The sequence below is a fragment of the Amborella trichopoda genome, chromosome 7 (assembly GCF_054954075.1).
Source record: "Amborella trichopoda isolate Santa Cruz 75 chromosome 7, AtrichopodaSantaCruz75HAP2 v2.0, whole genome shotgun sequence".
NCBI classification, from domain to species: Eukaryota; Viridiplantae; Streptophyta; class Magnoliopsida; order Amborellales; family Amborellaceae; genus Amborella; species Amborella trichopoda.
This window is the reverse complement of record NC_142342.1, coordinates 27,151,760-27,174,719: the sequence shown is the minus strand read 5'-3', so window position 1 is coordinate 27,174,719 and position 22,960 is coordinate 27,151,760.

Below are 22,960 nucleotides of genomic sequence, written 5' to 3'. Positions count from 1 at the left end.
TGTTCATGATTGTCCCTTTAATGGAGTTTAGTTGCAAGGTGGTTGCACGGGAATAGTGTGTGGCTCTTATTGTTTTGATCTTTCACTTATAACTTATTTTTGAAGTACCCGTTTAAGCTTAAATTTAACCCACGGGGGTTTTCAACTGTACCGGCTCCAATGGCGGTGGTCCCACAACAATTTGACACGCCAAAAATAGATCTTAGTTATAGGGGTCCTTTACAGGGTGCTAGAGGCCAATTCTACCGAACTGTCTCTCAGTCTGCACTACCTTTGACATGCCGGATTGTGATGAAAATTGGCAAGAGACTTTTAGGAGTCCTTGTGAAGATGTTGACCAGCTCTGGGGGTCATTTTGAGACTATCAAAATTTCTAATGTTCGTTAGGCTTTATAGATCAGCTTCTCTCTTTATTTCGCATCGGGGGCCCATCGTGCTGAAAAATGTCTTCCAACAGCATGTCGCACCGAATTTTGTGCTTTGAGAGAAGTGAGAAGGACAATCATTTGGAAAATTTCCTTTGGCTTTATTTCTTTTTCTTCTTAGCCACAAGACTACGTGAACACCGTGGAGATTCACGCAATGTTGTAACTAGGATGTAATGTACAGGTCCATCCGTGGAGACTTTTGAGGCATATGTCGAAGTCCTCCCCCTCAAGGGACTATTGGATTGACAGTCAACGAGCCTTTGGTGGATGTTTGTTTGCTGCTACACCAGGTTTGCTTTTGACAATCAGGGTACCTCTGTAGGCCCCATCTGTCAGATCCAGTCAGGGGCCTTTTTTTTTTTTTGCCTGTTAAGAAGGTCTAGGCCTGTCGACTAGGGAGATTTTGATGAGGTGGCCTTATGACGAGGCATCACCCTGAAGTCTTTGGTCCTCCCTGGCTTTATCAGTTTATTGCCTTCAGAATCTTTGGTTTGTCATAATGATTTCCTTGTTCTTGTTGTTTGGGAGATCTTATGAGGCTCTCACTCCCGAGTGAGCCATTTTGTATTGTGATTAGATGCTGGCAGTCAAAGATTTTGTGTGGTCCTCAGTGGCTAGAATTGTGCTTGTTTGGCAATTATGTGCTGGTTGAGGCTGTGATGCTGCATCAACCTGTGTTTTGTTGGTCCGAGTGCCCTTTGTGTGTTTTCACCTAGACTGGGGAAGTGGCACCGTAGAGACAATTTTCACCAACGTCCTCGATTTTCGGCCTCTTTTACCCATGACCTTTCGGACATGTCCACCCTTTTCATCCATTTTTTCTCACGGTGCCCTTTTGGGGTTTTCACCGTGCCCGAGTTTTTGTTTTTATGGAACTCTTTTACTTATGGCCTCATGACCATTCTCGTCCGTCATTTTTACTCATGGATTTCCTTGTCCAGGTATACACCATGCCCGTTATTTCTCTTTTGTGAAGGCACATTTAAGGTCATGCCTTCGGGATCTGTGCGAAGCCTTTTATCGTCATGTGGCCAGGACGTGCACTATAGTTGAGGGTCATACAGCTAGACCATAATAGTGATGAATGGCAGTCTGTGGAAGCCATGTAGTGAGTGTGGTGGTGTTTTTGACTCACTTTGGGGAGATGGCAAGAGGCCACCTATGAAAGATGGATGATGTATGAATGGTGGGTAAAAAGTGGCTACCCACTAGCTGATGGTTTGCCATTTTGTGAGCATGGGTGAAACTCACTGAGAAATGATGGATGATGGTAATGAGGTGAATGGATTCACTAGGGAAGCAATGAAGATGGTGCGGGCAGACGAATAGGTCGGATAGGGAAGGTGTGCGTGAAGATGCACGTAAAGGGCAAAGCAGTTTAACATCATGCAGCTAGGATGTGCACTATGGTTTAAGGCCATATAGCTGGGACTGTGGTTACGCAATTTAAAATCATGCAACTAGGACCATGCAGTTTAAGGTTGTGCAACTAGACCTCCATTGCTGTTTAAGGTCATATAGTTTGGTTCATGGTGCTAAGCCTTTTAATGTCATGCAACTATGACGTAGACTATGGTTTATGGTCATATAGTTTGTACCGTGGCTATGCAATTTAAAGTCATGCAGCTAGGACTAGACTATGGTTTATGGTTATATAGTTTGGACCGTGACTATATAGTTTAAAGTCATACAGCTAAGAATAGACTATGGTTTATGGTCATATAGTTTGGACCGTGGCCATGTAGTTTAAAGTCATGCAGCTAGGACTAGGTAGTTTAAGGTCGTACAACTAGACCTCTAATATAGTTTAAGGTCATATAGTTTGGACCATGCAATTTTAGGGTCGTACACCTAGACCAAAGCTGTGCAGTTTAAGGTCATGCACCACGAACCGTTGTGTGGGTTTCCATGTAGGTGAAGCTCCATGAGGGATAGTCATGTGGATAACAATCAAACTCTCTGGGGATGAAACAATTAAGGCTATACACCAGCAGAGGGCTTTAGATGAAGATGGTGGCCCGACGAGGAGTGGCAAATGGAGGTGAACTTCACCGGGGATTAAGGGGACAAGTGTGACTCCCCGGGGATGATCAGTAATGGTATGAATGTAACTCTGCTGAGGATGACAGGCTAGTGCACATATGTAACCGCACTGGGGGATGAAAAAATCAGAATGACCCTGTGGAGATAATGGGGTGTGGTACGGTTGTGACTCTTACTGGGGATGTTGGTCTGAAACAGACCCATCGAGGATTTTGAAGGGGCAAGGCGACTCTTTTGCATACACCTAACTCCACTAGGGATGTTGGTGGAATACGCCCAACTCCACTGGGGATGTTGATGAATACACTTAACTCCATTGGGGATCTTGATGGAATACTCCTAGCGAAGAGGTGTGCCCATTTCATAGTTTAGAGTCATGCTTATGGACTATTTACCATGTCGTTCATCATCTTGCTACAGGGATGTGCATTACAGTTTTAAGGTCTTGTAGCTCAGACCATGGCTATGCAGTTTAAAGTCCTAAGACCACACAGTTTAAAGTCATGCGGCTAAGACCATGCAGTTTAAAGTCATGCGGCTAAGACCATGCAGTTTAAGGTCATATAGTTTGGACCATGCAGTTTAGGGTCGTGCATCTAGACCAAGGCAAGGGAATCTGACTCCCTTGGGACCGGAGCCATAACTGGAAACTTGACTCTGAGGAGTGAGATTGTGGTGCAGGGAATGAAATTCCTAGGAATGTAGGATGAAGGTCCAGAAGGGAGTGCCACGGCATGCACACGACGCTAAGTTTTGGATGAAGTATGAAACATTAGGCCCGTGATGAAGGAACGCGACATTAGGCCCTTGTGAAGCACACCCGGTGATGCCTTCTAGTAAAGCGCATGACGATGGTTTTGGGTGAAGCGCATGCGATTCCTTCTGGTAAAGCACACGGTGATAGCTCCTTGGTGAAGCGCGCGACGATACTCCTTGGCGAAGCGTGCGGCGATAGCTCCTTGACAAAGCGCGCCGTGATAAGCTTTTCGGGTCTTGGGCTTGACCCACCCTGGCTTGGTTTTATTGTCTTCTGAAGGTGAGAATTGGAGCGTCATTTTGAATTTGTAAGTGGTAGTTTGGGGCATTGTTGAGTATAAAAGGGGAAAAATCCCATTTTTCTGTTTTACCAAAAAATAAAATAGTTGAAGAGAGTTCTTTTTTTTTTAGAGAGAGAGAGCTGGAGCCTCCATCAAGGGACTTTCGGCAAGAGTGTCCCGGCTAATACTCACAACATACAAGCCTTTAGGAATTTTCTGGCAAGCTTGAGTAGGTCGTGGGCCTTCGCGACGTGCTTGCGAGCGTTTTTGGAGAGTGCTAAGGATTTTTGAGCAGGGCACAGGGGCTACTCAAAGTTCACTAAGACTTTTTTGGTGAAATTGTAAGAGTCACAGTGCTGCTCTGCTGGAGTACTAGTGCTTTTTTGGTAGTTCAGCAGTTGCTGGCAGGTTGCAGAAGGGTCAAGGGATTCTGACGGCTCTCTGGTTATCAAGAGAGAAGAAGGAGGAGCAATAGTGGACTCACCAGAACACAGTGAAATTTCGGTGAGTTGTGATGAACTAAATAAGTGTGAAGAAGAGAAAAGCGAAACCCGTTGGGTTACAGGGGAGCTTTTGGGGAACTCCGGGCAGTTTTCTGCTAACTTTGGTCATCAGCGGAAAGGTTTCCCGGTGAGTAGGAGTGAGTTCCAGGTGAAGTGAGAACCCGAGGCATTGCAAGGTCGTAACGATGGAGGAGGTGAAGGGCCAAAGGACGAAAAACGATCACCCTCCGCACGCGTGGTGACAGGCCACGCAGCGAGTGTCAGGCGGCGTGCCCAGATTTCAAGGGACGTGGTGTGCCACACGTGCAATGCTTGCAAATAGCTGGAGTGCAAGTGTTAGATGCAGGCGGTGTTACCCCATGCTTCGTCTTGTATGCGGTGCCTCTAATTTACTTTGACAGACAGAGATATCCCCCTTATCGTGAGACGGTGATAGTCCCGCCTTAGGACCTTGTACGCAGTAGCGAAGCCTGTGTCTTAACTTCATGGCTCAGCCTTCAAGTGTCATCCCAGATGTGAAGAACCTCCCACGAGCAGAGAAGCTTGGCACTAATGAATTCACTGGTGAAAGTTTGGTGAGAGGTGAGCCAATCTGGCTCACTGAAAGCTTATGTGAACTGCGGTGGCCTTTGAGTGTCACTTTTGTGAGCGAACCTGCTCAGTTTGGGGTGAGTGAAGACAATGACGACAATGTGAGGGTAGAGAAAGGGGTAGGGCTCCTGCACTGCTTACATCGGAATATAGCCTCGAGCGGGGACTTGCCGACTTTAAGCAAGAGGATGGTAAAAACCTCAGGCATGAAATGGTCCTCTGCTGGCCTGCGGGTACAGGGGATCACCAGTATTTGAAGGGTTATTCCTCATGGAGTATGAAAGTGTTGAGCCGTTTCAGAGCTGTTTTGAGATGGGCCTCCCTACTGGCCACCATCAATGCTCGATGGGCTATTATGACAGTTGCTCAAACGCGATCAAAGTATTGCTGGAAACTTAGAGCCATGTCAGCAATATGTGGCTGCTTGATCGTGGGGAAGCAGGAATATCACTGATGGACCTGCACTTCATTGATGGGCTTCCGCTCCTTGCGCTATGTATGACGAGTTTGTACCCCCAAATTTAGTCATCTTTGGAGGGGAAAGGGTCAGGAAAGAAGCCCCACCGGTTGGGCTTCAGGAACTGTTTGAGATCTACAAGCAACTCTATGATGAGCCTAAAAGTGGATGGATCTCTTTTGCTGAGTGGATATCATTTTTCTACAGTGACTGCATAGATGAAGCTGGTTCAACACCAAGGAAGAAGGCACCTCTAAAGAAAGCCCCTCCAGTCTTTGAGCTATGGAAGGAGAATTGGCATATATTCTTGGAAGCTTACTTGGTACTTTTCTTATGCAAGTTTGCTCTGCCAAGAGGGGTGGACATCACTCGTCCAGACACGTTCTATGTGGCCTGTGACATGGCATAGGGAAAGGAGTTTGCACTCACATAGCCAGTCCTGTGCAGCATCTATTATGGCCTGGGTGCTATTTATAGGGAGAGACTGTATCAAGGAGAGGAAGGAGGGAATGTCATAGTAGATGGTGAGTGTTTGAATGTATTTTTAGCATCTTAGTCCCTGATAGGAAGCAAGTCAATAAAGCCTATAAAACAGTGGAAACACTCAAAAGTCTCGAAATGGCCCCAAAATTGGTCAAGATCTTCATTAACACTTCAAAAGATCGCCTGCCAAGTTTCATCACAATCAGACATGTCTAAAGCAGTGAACTCAAAGAAAAAATTTCAGCGAAATCAATCTCTACCACCCTGAATTGGACCCCTTAATTAGAACTACATTTTTGGTGTCTCAAATCATAGTGGGACCACGGCCACTAGATTCGACACAGTCGAAAACCCCTATAGGTCAAGTTTCGGCTTAATCGAGCACTCAAAGACAGTTATGGGCAACATACTGAAAAGGGGTAAGCCGCACACTATTCTCGTGTGGCCTCACTCCATCAAAACGCCATTAAAGGTGGCTCTTTATAGTCACGTGCAGTCCCTTTATGGGCCTATAACTCATTTGTTCCAAGTATGATCGCTCCTAAATTTGGTGAGCGTGTTCGTCTCATCGAGAAGAACAATTCGATATGCGGTACGCCCTGTGACGACACTTGATCAAAGAGAAAAACTAAATGAAATTCATTGATCCGTGAAGGACGTTGCAGAAAATTTAGCAGCAGCATGCCTTTTTCGAGCAACCAGATCACGACGCTCACATACCCGATCGACACAAAACTAATTGCATTATGTGTGTGAGATCCGAGGCTATCTCTGACCCAAACCTTGCATACGATGAACGGTTGGATTTCACACACAAAGGCCCCAAAGCTGCTGTAAATTCTGGCCACCAGATTTCAAGATTCCGGCAAAAAACTCAAGGCGACAAAATCTTCATCCGGACACGAAATCAAGCTACATTCATTGCAACGTGATTGTGATGGCATGATCAGTGTGATTCAATAAAGAAATCACGCAGAAACATCAAGGAACGACCACACAATTGATCCGAAATTTTCAAGATTCATCCAAGATTTAAGTCTCGTGATCATGGAGAAAAAACATGATACATGGCTCAATGTTGGTATAAAAATGATCGCCATGTCGAGCCCTACAAGAAAAAATAATCTTTTGACTAAACGGGTAGCAGAACACCTCCGGGTCAGCCATGGAAGATCACGCAAGATCTCGAGTAGCAACAAGGACTGTTCTGAAATTCCAAACATTGTTAGACAGGGGCAAAACAATCTTTTTACACCTATTTTCAAAATTTCTTTATATTCAATTAAATCGTAATTTCCTTCAATTAGGGTTACTTTTGGGTGTCCACCCATGTTTAGGCTCAATTCTATATAAACAGGCACTACCTCATTGTAGAAGAACTCTCGATTCATTCTTCGATAATTCAATAGAAATTTCCATTCTTGCTTGAGCCTGTGAGTACGTCTTGGAGAGAGAGGGAGAGGAGAGAGAATAAAAAGGGTCGATACCCATCGAGCAGGTAAATTTCTCTCTCCTCCCATTTTTCTCATCTCTCTCTCCTCATTGCTACTGGCACAAGTCTAGCGTCGGTTGTTCTCTTTTCTTTCATCCCCAGTGATGGTTGAGGTTTTCCCTCTCTTCTTCTTCTTTCACTCCAACGCCAGGTAAGGTTTTCTCTCTCTTCTTCTTCTGTCATCCCCAACATCGGGTGGGGTTTTTCCTCTATTTTACTTCTTATACCCCAGCACTGTGTGGGGTTTTCTCTCTCTTCTTCTTCTTTCATCCCCAGCACCGGGTGGGGTTTCCCTCTCTTCTTCTTCTTTCGTCCTCAACACCGGTTGGTTCTCCTCTCTTTCATCCCCAGTGCTGGGTGGGAATTTCCCTCTCTTCTTCTTCTTTCATCCCAAGCGCCAGGTGGGGTTTTCCCTATATTGCTTTCTTTCATCCCCAGCGTCGGGTGGGGTTTTACCCTCTCTTCCTGTTCTTTCAACCTCAGTGCTGGGTGGTTTCTCTCTCCTCTCTTCCCTAATAGTCAACGAGCCGCATCGTAGGTTAGATTTCTCCCTCCTCTCTTCCCTAACTGTCGGTGAGTCTCAGCGTCTATTAAATTTATCTTTCCTCTCTTTCCTAAAAGTTGGTGAACCTTAGCATCAGTTGGATTTCTCTCTCCTCTCTTGTCACAGTCGGCAAAGCTAAACGTCGGTTCGATCTCTCTCCCTTACTCCTCTCCCTTCGCAACAGGCGCAACCTAGCATCGATTGGTTCTCTCCCTCTCTTTTCTTTTGATAGTTGGCGAAGTCTAGTGTCGACTGTCTTTTCTCTAGCTTCTCTTTTGAAACAATCGGCAATGTCCAGCACTGATTGCATCTTCCTTCCTTTCCTCTTTTATCCTCTAGTCTTTTCTCCCCCCCCTCTGTCTGTTCCCTTCTCTCTTACTTCATTCTTTCCCCCATGACAACCACTTTGCTATCCTTTCGTTAGACTAAGAGGGATTGAGGTTGGCCTCTCATGAAAGTCTTGTCGTTTAACCGTAATGTTGTTGTGCCAGGATTGCTTGGCCCATTTTATTGCCACGATAGACTGACAATTGTGCTTAGCTAGTCGGTATTGGTAATGATGTCAAGTAGTAATCCTGTTAGCTGCTCTTAGTACCGAGCCCATTTTACTACCACATCAGACCAAATACTCGATAGCTTGATCCTCTCGCTCAGTTAAACTCTTATCTCTCCCGTCTTTCTTCCCTTCTTCTTTTTTAATGTGCCTACTTGTGTACATTCGCCAAAGAGGAAAAGGGTGAGGTCTGACCCACCCAACTTACAACCTTTGCCATATATGTGTGTAATTGTAGAAAATAAGAAGTATACGAGCTAAGGGAGGTGATTCCGAACCAGTTTCATCACTGGGGGGCTTTTTTCATGATATATGAGGGAGCCCACGTGAGCCAGCTCGAGTAAGTCCCAAACCCACCTTTAAAATTCCTCTCTCACCGGTTGGTAACACTTACCCCCATTCTCGAACGAGGTTCGAGAGAGCGATCTCAGAAATTTCCTGTGTCTTCCCTTGAAACCCGAGGCACGTGCCACCCGATCATCCAAATTCGGAAGGAAGGATCGAGGCACCTAACCAGCTTGGTGACTCCACTGGGGGCTTATTATCTCTTAGTCGGATTGTTCTTGTTTGGCTAGTTTCTTGTTTTATTTTCTGCTTTCATTATCTTTTCCCATTCACTTATGGCTGCTGGGTTCTGTAACCCATTTATCCAGATGGGGGATTTTCTTATCCCTGTATTCGAGAGTTTCCTTAGGGAACAAGTTCCTTTGACTTTGTTCCCGCCATCCTTTTGAGGAAAGACCCCCTGTCTAGCTCCCAAGTGTTAATCTGGACTGGTGTGAGGAGAGACTTGAAGGTCCCTCTCTCCCCATCACTTCGTCAATGCGCCTTGCATGGGCAGCACTTCTGTTGCCCCACACAGCATGCACCCAGCCACAGGCAAGTCACTTGCCGGTTGTGTTTCTGAGGTATGTCAGAAGGCTGCCCAGTCCCTTTCTGCAAAAGGCAAACAAGTTGCCATTGCTTTTGTGGGTCACCATAAGGCTACCCCCCAATTCCTACACCATTGGTCTCTATCCCTAGAGGCTCAACACAAAGAGGTGAAAACCTCACAGTCTTCACCCCTCACTCATACCACAAGGCTTGTGGGTCACCCCGGGGCATTCTTTTTGTTACCTCGGGGTCCATATCCAAGATCGAACCTTCCAAGGCTAGGTCCTACGCACACTACTCATATGCATCTCACTGCTTGGGGTGATGCCGTTATTGCGTCAACCCGAGTACACAGGAGATGACCTCCTCGTCCTCCTACTATGCACACACAAGCGCACCCTGTAAGGGGCAGGCCGACACCCATTCTCTTACAAACATCTGCTCGTAGTTCTCGGCCTCCTAAGGCCAGATCACTTGCACAAGCCTGGTTGGACCACCAGGTCCCCCGAGATCCTTCTTCGAAGGGCACACACGTGTCGCCATCTCAGGAATCCCCTCTCTCTCAACTCATGCCTCCTCATGAGTCACCCCTGCTCCTACTTGCTACTTCTTCATCGAGCAAGCACCTTCAGCCTTGGTACTCGAAAGTTTTCCCCAAGAGTACTATCCTGAACTAGCCCCATCACTTAGATCGTGTCTCTGGAGCTTATAGGAATGTTCGGGGTATGGACCTCATGGAAGATCGAGTCCTTCATCCTCCCCGGCCCAAGATAGCTCCAGTTCCTGACCCTCATTCATTGCCGCACTTGATGGAGATAGCTCTCTCCTGTGCAAGAAGAGCTGACCAGCCGCGACCTCGATCACAGTTTTGACGCGAGGTCCATCAAAACCTTAAGGCTAAACGCGATAGAGGTCTTCAAATTTTGACTAGGGAAGAGACCAAAGAGGTCGAAACAGCCAATCTTGACGACCCTCTTCACCTGAATTCCTTCTATCCTCTTCAGACGATAAAGCCTGAAGAAGATCTCTATGAGCCCTGTGCTATGGTTACTGTCGCAGAAGAAGACCCAACCACTCAGCAGCCACGGTCCCAAGACCATCGAGAACCGGTCCAAACTTGATCCGTGTATAGGAGTCGAGTTTAGTCAGGGCATGCTGCCCCTTATTGACTGACCTACCAAGTGAGACTCGTCAAGCTCACAAGCCTTCAGCTTCCACTAACGTTGATCTCCCTAGAGGAAAGGTCAGCGTAATGGTTGTAAGCGAGCCCGGTGATGTGCAGGAGGATCGTATGAACAAGTTTAAGGATATGGTGCACGAAATGATGGAAAAGATCGATCGTATTGACGTTGCACACCAGTCGGCTAACCATGAGGTCAATTCCCATCACTCTGATGGTGCACCTCCATGGCAGCCCCCTCTGTCTACCTCACAGGAAAATTCTGCCCCTCATTCGATCTCTCAGTTAGATATTGAGGCTATGGTCATCCATAGCCTAAAGAACAGACAAATTCCAGGATGTGGGGTGCGACACTTTATCAAAGACCATACCCCTCCTATATTGATCAGGTCTCGTTCCCCTCAGACTATAAAAAAGGGAAGTTTCCCTTATTCGGTGGAACCACCTCCACGAACTAGTATATTGCTGACTTCCAGGCAGCATGTCGAGAAACAGCGACTGATGGGAGACTTCTTCTCTGATAGTTCGTTGAGACCCTCGATTGCCTGGCGTTCCAATGGTATGCTTGACTTCTTCCATACTAGGTGCGTACATGGGAGGAGATGAAGAAACTGTTCTATCAACGCTTCTATGAGGTCGAGAGAGAGGTTCAAACCATCGAACTTCTCACCCTGACTCAAGAACTTGATGATCCCATGGATCAGTTCATATCAAAATGGAGAAATTCGGCTTCCCGCCACCCTAATCCTATGCTTGAGAAGGAAGCAGTCAAAACATGCGTGCCGAACATGGGACCTGAAATCGCTCTACATGTCGAGGCCTCTAACCTGACCTCCATGTCAGAGTTTATCTCTAAATCAGTTCACATAGAAAGTTTGTCACGCCATCATGGTGGGGCACAACAACCATCTACAAGTTCAGCAAACTACCGGGGCAATGGTGGCTCTCGAAATAACACACGGGGCAGTCAACAGAAAGGGGAACTTAGTGCAGCCGTCATGGTCACTGATTCAAACAAGGTTCCCTCCCAAACTTTGGACCTCTCTAAAGAGATAAGCACGATGAAGGTAACACCTCAGGCTGGCAAGCAGCAACAATCGTACAATCGGGTACCTCCACCAGCCAACTTTGATCGGAGTGAGTATTTCACCAGGCATAAGAACAAGGTCTATCCCTTGGAGAAGGAATGGGTCCCTATGCTGTTCCGGTTATTATTGGATCATAATATGATCCATCTTCCAGAATCAGGTTACCTAAGCAATCTGACCTTGACACTCTGGCGAATTATTGTGCCTACCATTGGAGGATCAATCATCTCATGGATGACTACTACAAACTAAAGGATATCATTGAGTCCCTGATTATGAAAGGTCAGATAAAGATTGAAGATTTAAAAAAGGCCTTCAGGGCAGCAGAGGCCTCCCATGCCATAACCATTCAAGAGGAAGACGAAATGCCTGTTATCCTCCACGCTTTCTTCATTATAATGCTTCAGGAAGGCATAATCACATTGAGGCAGGCAAGGCAACCCTGCCTCCTTGCTAAGGGACTGAAGGTCGTTGGTGACCATTCCATCAGATAAGAGGTCATTATTTGTCAGAATGCACAACTTTCCTCGATATATTTGCAGAGAAGATACGGAAGTGTCATGAATTTTACAATCTCCCTGTAACTGATCCCCAAATCACTTCTCCATCGAGGCAAGAAGATTTCACAAACCAGGACCTTCCTATCAGTGACTCAAGTGTACGGAACCCTCAAATTCTCAGCCATGGATAACCTACCAAGGCCGAAGCAGACTCAAGTTCTTAAGACGAGGGGCGGTTCGCCAAGCTAGAGTGGTTTTCCACTCCAGTGAGATGAATCAGACATCACTTCAGAAAACCAGAAAGAGACAGGCACAAAGGGCTGCTCGCTGAAGAAACAAGAGTGCTCAACCCATAGTCGAGCAGGAATTTCTCAGATCCATTCCCCTATTGCCAACCTTGCTGGACTTCATCCTTGGCACAATCCTTTTTCCTTCTTCATCCTATCAAGAAGATGCTCCCGTCTCATCTCCCACTCAGCACACGTTCGATGAGGGTGAGGATGTTAAAAGCACTCCCCAGCGGTGTAAGCAAGGGAAAGACCTAAAAGACCCCCTGCAACAGTCCAACTCTGGCGATGACGTAAAAAGCTACCCAGATCGGTCTAATGAGGGGAATGACCTTAAAAATCCCCCACCTTCTAACCCTACTCCTTCTCCTGCTTTTCATTCTTCCTCATCTATGTGTCTTGCAGGTACAACCTTGATATGTCCGGACTTCAAGTCTCTCGATAGAGAACTTGAGGGATCAAACATAATAAAGACGCAACATAAACGATTGAGAAAGACCTTGGCGTAGGTAGTAGAATTCTCAATAGTTGCTGATGCCCTGGCAGCTAAAGCTTAGGCAGAGTCACCTACCACAAAGAAGCGCATGAATTCGAAGCCAAAGGAACCTCAGTGGCCACTTGAGCCTAACTTTGAGCTGAATGTGAGAGAGTCGAGGCGGCAAAGCTTCTATTCTCAAGGAGCTTGCCACATGATACAAGTCTGTGAAGCACCAGTCAGTGTGGGCCAAACACTGCAGATAGCTGCTCAGAGGTTAAGTCATTCGCATTGGTATACTTCTTGCACTAGAATCGTTGAGTCCCAAATTCCTTACGATCTCCAAGACAAACTCCTACAGTCCGAGAAACAATCCCTGTTTATGAAAGACCCTTCCATTCCTCAAACGGGGAAAGATGCAAAATTTATAATCCACTCTGGGCCTCTATTGGAGGCAGAGATGTCAGGATCATGGGTCTCTGCATTTGAGGTTGATCAAAAGATCCCTGAAAACAACAATGAAGAGTTGCACGAGGCTCCAAAAGAATTGGAAGAAGGTGGTCAGACCACAGCTGACGAACTTGAAGAAATAAATCTTGGAGATAAAGCGGACCCCAGACCTACCTTCATTTCAACGAGAATGTCTATAGACGAGAAACAGGAGTTCATTTCCTTCTTGAAAACGAACCGGGATGTCTTTGCTTGGCATTACCATGAGATATCTGGTTTGGACCCTCAAGTCGCCGTTCACTGTCTCGGCATTGACCCAACTGTCAAACCTGTCAAACAAAAATCAAGAAGGTTCAGGCCTGACCTCAAAATGCAGAGAGACGCCGAGATAATCAAACTTAAACAAGCAAGTTTAATCCATGAAGACAAGTACCCAAAATGGCTAGCAAATGCCATTCCGGTCAAGAAGAAGAACGGTCAAATCAGGGTGTGTATTGACTTTCACGATTTGAATACCACCTGTCCCAAGGATGATTTCCTGTCGACTCCACAGCTCATTGTTAAATCTTTTCCTTAAAGGATGGATACTTCGGGTATAATCTGATAAGGTGGCGCCTGAAGATGAAGAGGCCACAACATTCTTAACTTTGAAAGGGGTCTTCTATTACAGAATGATGCCTTTTCGATTAAAGAATGCAAGCGCCACATATCAGAGAGTAATGACGATCATTTTTCGAGACATGATGCACAAAGAGGTGGGGTGTTATGTGGATGACTTGGTAGTAAAATCCAAAGAGAAGGATGCATATATGAGAGATCCTGAAAAGGTGTTCAAGTGCTTGTGTCTCCATCAGCTAAAAATTAACCCGTTGAAATGCGCTTTTGACATGCATTCGGGAAAATTATTGGGGTGCATCGTCAGACATTGAAGGCTTGAGTTGAGCCAGTTAAGATCAAGGGAATCCAAGAAATGCCATCACCGACTTCACTTAGAGAACTGCGCTACCTCCAAGGGCAACTGGCATACATTCGTAGGTTCATCTCGAACCTCTCAGGTCGTTGTAAACCCTTTACACACCTACTAAAGAAAGATACAACATTCATATAGGATGAAGCATATCAGGCAGCCCTTGATGACATCAAGCATTATTTACTCAACCCTTCAATACTCTCTACACCAGTATTGGGAAAGCCCATCATTCTATATGTGACTACTTTAGATGAGTCACTTGGAGCATTGTTGGCACAAAACAATGAAGAGGGAAAAGAGACTGCGTTATATTACCTCAGCCGCAGGATGTAGGGGGCCGAGAAGAATTACCCCCCAATAGGAATGATGTGTCTAGCCCTGATCTTCGCAGTACAAAAACTCTGCCATTACTTGCTTGGTCATGAAGTAAAACTTATATCAAAAGCTGATCCTGTAACGTTTCTCATGACACGCCCATGCTTGTCGAGACGCCTTGCTAAGTAGGCATTATTGTTGATGGAGCTCGATATCATGTATGTCCCACATAAGGGCATCAAGGGCTAGGCCTTGGCTGACTTTCTCGCGGTGCACCCTGTATCGGTAGAATATCCTTTATCAAGCGACCTTCCCGATGAAGAAGTATTATGTGCTGACCTTGTTCATATGTGGGAATTATACTTCGACACAGCTTTTGAATGAGATCGAGTATTTCTGACTCCGAGAGGAGGAGTATTGCCACTTTCCTTTTTTCTCGCTCAAGTCGGGTTCTCATAATGATGTAGAATATCATGCCCTTATAATCAGACTTGAGATAGCCTTCAATCTTGACTTGGACCAGTTTGAGATCTATGGCGACTCTGAGTTGGTTATTCGGCAGCTCAAAGGGATCTATGATGTGAGAAAAGATACCTTCAAGCCTTATCACGATATTGCAAAATAGTATATAGCCCAATTTGAAGACATATCCCTGAGTCACATCCCCAGGAGGCTAAATTCGCAGGCTGATGCACTCACAAAGCTCAGTGCTACAATTCAGTTGTCCTCATTAGGACCCATGCTTGTTTGGGTGGCATAATGGAGACACATCAAACTAAGAACCAAGGCCGATATGGATGACGAGAGAAATATCTTTCCCAAGTGTCCTCCTTATCCATTTGGAGCACTTCTATCGGCCAAAGAAGTAATCAAAACTGAACAAGGAAGAACACATAGTCAAGGAGCTAAGGGTTAAAATCAGGAACCAGAGTTCTTTGACCCAATGTGCGTAGAAATTGAGCAGGTAGAAGATTGGAAAGATCCCATCACCATTTTCCTAAAACATGGAAGGCTCTTCCAAGATCGTGTCGAACGCAATAGCATACGTCAAATGTCCACCAAGTATACCCTCCTCGAAGGAGATGCTCTTTTCAAACTGTCGTTTGATGGAATTCTTCTTAGATGTGTAGATATCCAAGGAGCAAGAAAGGAGTTAGAAGAAGTCCACTCAGTCATATGTGGACTGCACCAGTTTGGTCCCAAGCTCTATGAACAAATACGTTGGTCGGGATACTATTGGCCTTCCATGATAACCGTTTCCTTAGGCTATGCTAAAAAGTGCCAAGTATGCCAAATACATTTCAGCCTAGTTCACCAGCCTCCAAAGCCCTCACACCCTACGGCTGCGTCTTGGCCATTCCTTCTCACAATGGGGTATGGACATTGTAGGGCCAATTGGCCTTCCTTCCGCAATGGGCCATTTTTTTATCCTAGCTACAACAGATTACTTCTCTAAGTGGGCTGAAGCAGTTCCCCTTAAGAAGGTTCCGAGGACAGCGGTGGCCTACTTTGTTCAACATCATATCATATATCGCTTTGGGGTGCCCGACCGGATTATATCTGACAATGGTCCTCAATTTAGGAGTCATCTCATCGATCACTTAGTGAAGCAATTCGGTTTTGAATGGAGGTATTCGACTATGTACCACCCTCGGGTGAATGGATTAGCTGAGGCTTTCAATAAGACTTTGTGTAACATTTTAAGAAAGTCAGTATAAAAAACAAAGAAGAATTGACATGAGAAGCTTCCTGAAGCCCTATGAGCTTATCATACTACTACCCATAATTCTACTGATTCCACACCCTATTCTCTGGTCTAAGAGGGTGAAGCAGTTTTACCTCTTGAAATACAAATCCCTTCACTGTGAGTCATTATTCACCAAGTAATAGCCAAAGATGAGAGAGTCAAGCTCCAGTATCAAGAATTGGATGCACTCGATGGAAAGAGGCTAGAGGCTCAACAGAACCTCAAACTCAACCAAGGATGAATGAAGAGGGATGTCGACAAGTCTGTCAAGATCTGCTCATTCACCCATGGTGATCTAGTCTTAGTTGTCAAGAGCCCAAATGTTATGCCTGACCGGCGTAAAGGGAATTTTGAGCCTAAGTGGGAAGGTCCCTTTACAGTAAAAAAGGTCTCACCCAATCGAGCCTACATACTGGCACATTCTGATGGAGAGGAGGCAATGCCCCCTATCAACGGGCGATATGTAAAGAAGTACTATCCATGTTGCGTATTCAAAGGAAAAAGACTCAACGTAAAAATAAGCAAGATAGTCCAAACAAAAATGCTAACTCTTTTTATTACAGTAAAAAAAAAAGAGTTACAAGTTACAAGAACCCATTACTAGGGAGGTTACAAGTCCCTTGCATCTGAAGATAAGAGGATGGTTACAAACCAAAACTTGTGGTGTTAATCTTGCATCTAAGAGTAATAGGACGGTTACAGCCAAAACAAATGCCTATCTCATGAGGAAGAAGCAACCCACGAAAGGAAGAACCTCCTCATGAAGAAGAAGCGAAACCACTTGGAGAGGTAGCTTTAATTCATCTAACATGTAAGAGGATGGTTATTGGTCAGAAGACAAAGAAGAGCCACTCCAAAGAGATTGCCTCTATCCATCTGGCGTGTACGTCGAACATACAAGCCAGATACCTCATATGATGTGTATATCAAACATACGACATAGGATTCATTCGATGTGTGTATTAAACATACAAGAAGGGCTCCTCTAGTAAGGAGCTGGCCTATGATGGAAAGACACACAATGGAGGCCCTTCCACACAACAACATGGATCCCACTATTGTACTGCTGAATTTGGTTTCCAACATGTACCGCAGCGCATGCCACATCCTTCATCACTCTTTGCCGGCCCATGAACATCGTCATGTGTAGCTCATTGCCAAATGCTACAAACCCTACATATGACTTACCGACACATGCGAGCATCATTCTTCACATCGTGATAAGCCATACGTGCTGATCAACACCGACTGAAGCCAGCACCGGTTGAGTCCTCCAGAGGTCAGTGACGGTTGCGTGCCCAACCCCTAGCGCCGACGGTTTTGCTTAGGGGCGGGCGCTTGTTGTATCAGCACTCCAAATCATCAACGTGGGTTACCTTAGCGCCAGTTGCACTTTTGTTACCGTCGGCCCTGATCACACGATTTCCAAGGGTGGTGGTTCACCTTCAGCAACCGTACGCCTTCCCCACGACAGTTCACCTCCTACAATCGTACGGCCCACCTCCTGTGACCGTTCGTCAACCATCGGAACTTCTGTCACATGCTTGACAACTCATTGAAAAAATGTTCTCGCTTACGTCTTTTGGCCTGGACTTCACTAGAACCTCACCGGGGAACTTCTCCAAACTTCCCCTAGGTTCTTCAAAAACCTCTGCAACACCACGGATAACGTCAGAAAGTTACCACAACCCTAAGAAACCCTTCAAAAATTCCCAAAAAACTCTCAAGATGTGTGGAAATACTCACTGTGGCGTTTCCTGCCTCTTCTACCAAAAATATTGCACCCGGAACCTCTTTTGTTTCTCAGAAAACTTCCTGGAGAACTCGCCTTTCCTCGCTGCTCTCCCTACAACTTCATCCAATTCTTGACAAAGTCTGCTCACCGAAGGTCGTCCCAGCCAAACCGTCAGAATCCTGCCGTCTCTCAAAGAACCTTACATGTGAAACTTCTACTGAAGTCTTATTGCTCGTCGAAACTTCAACTGACCACCCTCCCCTCATCGTTAAAAAAAAATATTTGCTTAGGTTTTTCTTACCCTTGGTGAAAAAATGAGGGAAGAACAGGTTTTACCCCCTTATATAGACTTTGTTGCCGTCGGATGCCCCTCACAAACTGAGAATTCAAGTCGTGTCTAAGGAAAGCCAAGCAACGGTGAGCTGGGTCGGGCTTTGATTCAAGGCCGAAAGTTACTTTCATCGACCCATCACCCAGCGTCGGGTGAATTTCAAACCACCCTAGCACCGGTTGGCGAACGCCAAGTGAATTTCAAACCACCCTATCGTCAATTGACCAATGCCGGGTGAATGTCAAACCACCCTAGTGCTGGTTGACAAACGCCGGGTAAGTTTCGAAACGACCTTAGCGTCAGTTGACTAGCGTTGGGTGAGTTTTAAACCACCATAACACTTATTGAATTAGCACCGATTGTGCTTTTGAGAGCTCAGCGTCAGTTGGACATTCGCAAGAAACCATGATTTCTACACCTGGTGTCAACTGTATTACAAACAGCCCATTGTCATCGACTCCAGGCTAGAGCAGTGTATGCTCTACAAATATCCCTAGGAGAGTTGCACCCAAATCGTAACTATCCCAATGGAGTCGAGAGCCGCCCCTCATCCCCTAGTAGGAGTCACACCCATACCACAACTCATTTTCCCCAGTGGAGTCGGAGTCAAACTTACCCCTACAATCCCCAGTGGGTCAGCTTCACAGCAAGCTACCTTACTCCTAGGAAGTCGGGTTGCCTGTCATAAAGCCAATTCTCCTTAGAGTCCAATCTTGCACCCTAAAAAATACGCTTACGCCCTTTAACCTTAGTGAAGTCCGCCTCTGTTGGTCATCCTTCATCAAGTCCCCATTTCCATATGAGCACTCGGCTTGTGTATGGCCTTAACAATTTTATCCCCAAGGAGTCAGATTGCCATCCACAGACCTATTCCCCATGGAATTTAACCTACATGGCACCCCACACTATGGTCTAGATGCATGACCCTAAACTCTATGGTCCAAACTATATGACCTTAAACTATAGCGGATGTCTAGTTGCACGACCTTAAACTGCACAATCCTAGTTGTATGACTATAAACTGCATGACCATGGTCCCAACTATATGACCTTAAATTATAGCTATGGTCTAGATGCACGACCCAACACTCCATGGTCCAAACTGTATGACCTTAAACTGTGGTGGAGGTCTAGTTGCACGACCTTAAACTGCACAGTCCTAGTTGTATGACTTTAAACTGCATGACTGCGGTCTAAGCTATATGACCTTAAACTGTAGCTATGGTCTAGATGCATGACCCTAAACTCCATGGTCCAACCTATATGACCTTAAACTGTAGCTATGGTCTAGATGCACGACCCTAAACTCCATGGTCCAAACTATATGACCATAAATTGTAGCAGAGGTCTAGCTGCACAACCTTAAACTGCACAGTCCTAGTTGTATAAGTTTAAACTGCATGATCGCGGTCAAAACTATACGACCTTAAATTGTCTAGCTATGGTTTAGATACACTCCCTAAACTCCATGGTCCAAACTATATGACCTTAAATTGTAGCGGAGGTCTAGTTGCATGACCTAAAACTGCATAGTCGTAGTTGTATGACTTTAAACTGCATGATCGCAATCCAAACTATAAGACCTTAAATTGTAGCTATGGTCTAGATGCACGACCCTTTACTCCATGATCCAAACTATATGACCTTAAACTCTAGCGGAGGTCTAGTTGCACGACCTTAAACTGCACAGTCCTAGTTGTATGTCTTTAAACTGCATGTCCAAACTATATGACCTTAAACAGTAGCTATGGTCTAGATGCACGACCCTAAACTCCCTGGTCCAAACTAAATGACCTTAACTATAGCGGAGGTCTAGTTGCATGACCTTCAACTGCACAGTCCTAGTTGTATGACTTTAAACTGCATGACCATGGTCCAATCTATATGACCTTAAACTATAGCTATGGTCTAGATGGACGACCCTAAACTCCATGGTCCAAACTATATGACCTTAAACTGTAGCTATGATCTAGATGCACGACCCTAAACTCTATGGTCCAAACTATATGACCTTAAACTGCAGCAGAGGTCTAGTTGCACGACCTTAAACTGCACAGTCCTAGTTGTATGACTTTAAGCTGCATGACCACGGTTCAAACTATATGACCTTAAACTGTAGCTATGGTCTAGATGCACGACCCTAAACTCCCTGGTGTAAACTATTTGACCTTAAACTGTAGCGGAGATCTAGATGCACGACCATAAATTGCACAGTCCTAGTTGTATGACTTTAAACTGCATGACCGCGGTCCAAACTATTTGACCTTAAATTGTAGCTATGGTTAAGATGCACGACCCTAAACTCCATGGTCCAAACTATATGACCTTAAACTGTAGCTATGGTTTAGTTGCTCGACCTTAAACTGCACAGTCCTAGTTGTATGACTTTAAACTGCATGACCACGGTCCAGCTGTACGACATTAAACCATAATGCACGTCCTAGTCTCATGATGACAAAAGGCTCTTAACCATGGTCCAAGCTATATGACTTTAAACTGTAGCAGAGGTCTAGTTGCACGACTATAAACTGCACAGTTCTAGTTGTATGACTTTATACTGCATAAACCATAGTGCACGTCCTGCTGACATGACGATAAACTACATTGAACAGGTCCAGGAGGTACGACCATAAACTTATTCCCACGTACGCGCACATGCCTTTACGTGCATTCTCACACACGCCTTCCTTAACCTACCTATTAGTGTGCGCATGCCATCTTCATAACACCCCAGTGTGTCCATTCACTTTATCACCATATATCATTCCCCATTGAGTCTCACCAGTGCTCACGAAACGACGAACCATCTCGCCATCCAAACTTGTTATAAGTTAGTGAGTCACCAAAAACGTCCCCTCACATTTCATACATCATCCAACCTTCATAGGTAGCCTTGAGCCATCTCTTCAAGTGAGTCAAACCACCACCATACTCACTCCATGGCCTTCATGGACTGCCATTTATCAAGATCATGGTCCAGCTATATGACCTTAAAATATAGTGCACATCCTGCTGGCATGACGATAAACTGCTTCGCACAGGTCCTGAAGGCATGACCTTAAAACACACCTTCACAAAAAAAAAAGGAAAAGAAAAAAAAGAATAGAATAATGGGCATGGTGTATACCCGAACAAGGGAACACAATGAGTAAAAATGACGGACGGGCATGGTCACAACACCATAAGTAAAAGAGTGCCATGAATAAAAAAAAAACGGGCACGGTGAAAACTCGAAAGGGCATCGTGAGTAAAAATGTACAAAAAGGGTGGACATGACCGAAAGGTCATGGGTAAAAGATCCCCAAATAAAAAGAAGTTGGTGAAAACGGTCTCTACGGCACTGCTTCCTTAGTCTAAGTGAAAACCTACAAAGGGCGCTCGACGTAATAAAATCAACTTGATGCAACATTCGCTTCCACAGATGGCCTCAGCCAGCTCTCCCTTCATCATCATCAAGACGTCCAGTAGGGTGTAGACGTTAAAATCATCCCTTGACTTCCTCTTCTATCTTGGGTGAACAGGAAGCCCAGTCGATATCAGCCTTGGGTGAATATGTAGCTCAGTCGACATCCTTCTTCAGTCCTAGGTGAATAGGTAGCCCAGTCGACATCCTTCTTCAGTCCTGGGTGAATAATTAGCCCAGACGACATCCTTCTTCAGTCCTCGGATAATAACTAGCTCAGTTGACATCCTTCTTCAGTCCTGGGTGAATAGGTAGCCCAGTTGACATCCTTCTTCAGTCTTGACTGAACAGGTAGCCCAGTCGACATCATTCTTCAGTCCTGGGTGAACAAGTAGCCTAATCGACATCCTTCTTCAGTCCTGGGTGAACAGGTAGCCCAGTCGACATCCTTCTCCAGTCTTGGGTGAACATGTAGCCCAGTCGACATCCTTCTCCAGTCCTGGGTGAATAAGTAGCCTAGTCGATATCCTTCTTCAGTCTTGGGTGAACAGGTAGCCCAGTCGACATATTTCTTCAGTCTTGGGTGAACAGGTAGCCCAGTCGATATCCTTCTTCAGTCCTGGGTGAACAGGAAGCCTAGCCATATCCTTCTTTAGTCCTGGATGAATAGATACCCCAGTCAACTTCTTTCTTCAGTCCTGGGTAAATAGGTAGCCCAGCCGACATCCTTCTTCAAGCCTAGGTGACAACGTAGCACAGTCAATATCCCTTCTTCAAGGCTGGGTGACAATGTAGCTCAGTCAATATCCCTTCTTCAAGGCTGGGTGACAACGTAGCACAGTCAATATCCCTTCTTCAAGGCTGGGTGGCAATGTAGCCCAGTCAATATCCCTTCTTCAAGGCTGGGTGACAACGTAGCATAGTCATTATCCCTTCTTCAAGGTTGGGTGACAACGTAGCCCAGTCATTATCCTTCTTCAAGGACCCTCTCTCCATGCATGAAATGTGCATGCCTTATCCTTCTTCAAGGACCCTCTCCCCATGCATGAAATATTCATGCCTTATTCTATTATGGACCTCTCTCCATAAGGCCAGGTGACAAAGTAGCCTAGTCAAGGCAGGAAACTAACAAAGCCAGGGTGGAACCTGCCAGAGACGTTAGCTCTCCTAACCGACACGACCAGACCTTCGGGATCGGCTAATAGAACCTGGCCCCGATTGAACTCAGTAGACGAGACCCATAGTGGTACTCTGATCGTCAAAAGAAAACCTGGTGTAACAGTAAACAATGCTGCCAATTTGTCTCTTCTCCCCTAAAGTCTCCATGGACAGAACCGCGAATAATGCATCCCTACGTCTGAGCATCCTGGTTACACCGTTACATGAATCTCCTCGGTGTGCACGTGATCCTATGGTTAGGAAGGAAAAAATAAAATTTGAAGGAAACTTTCCAAATGATTGTCCTTCTTGCTTCT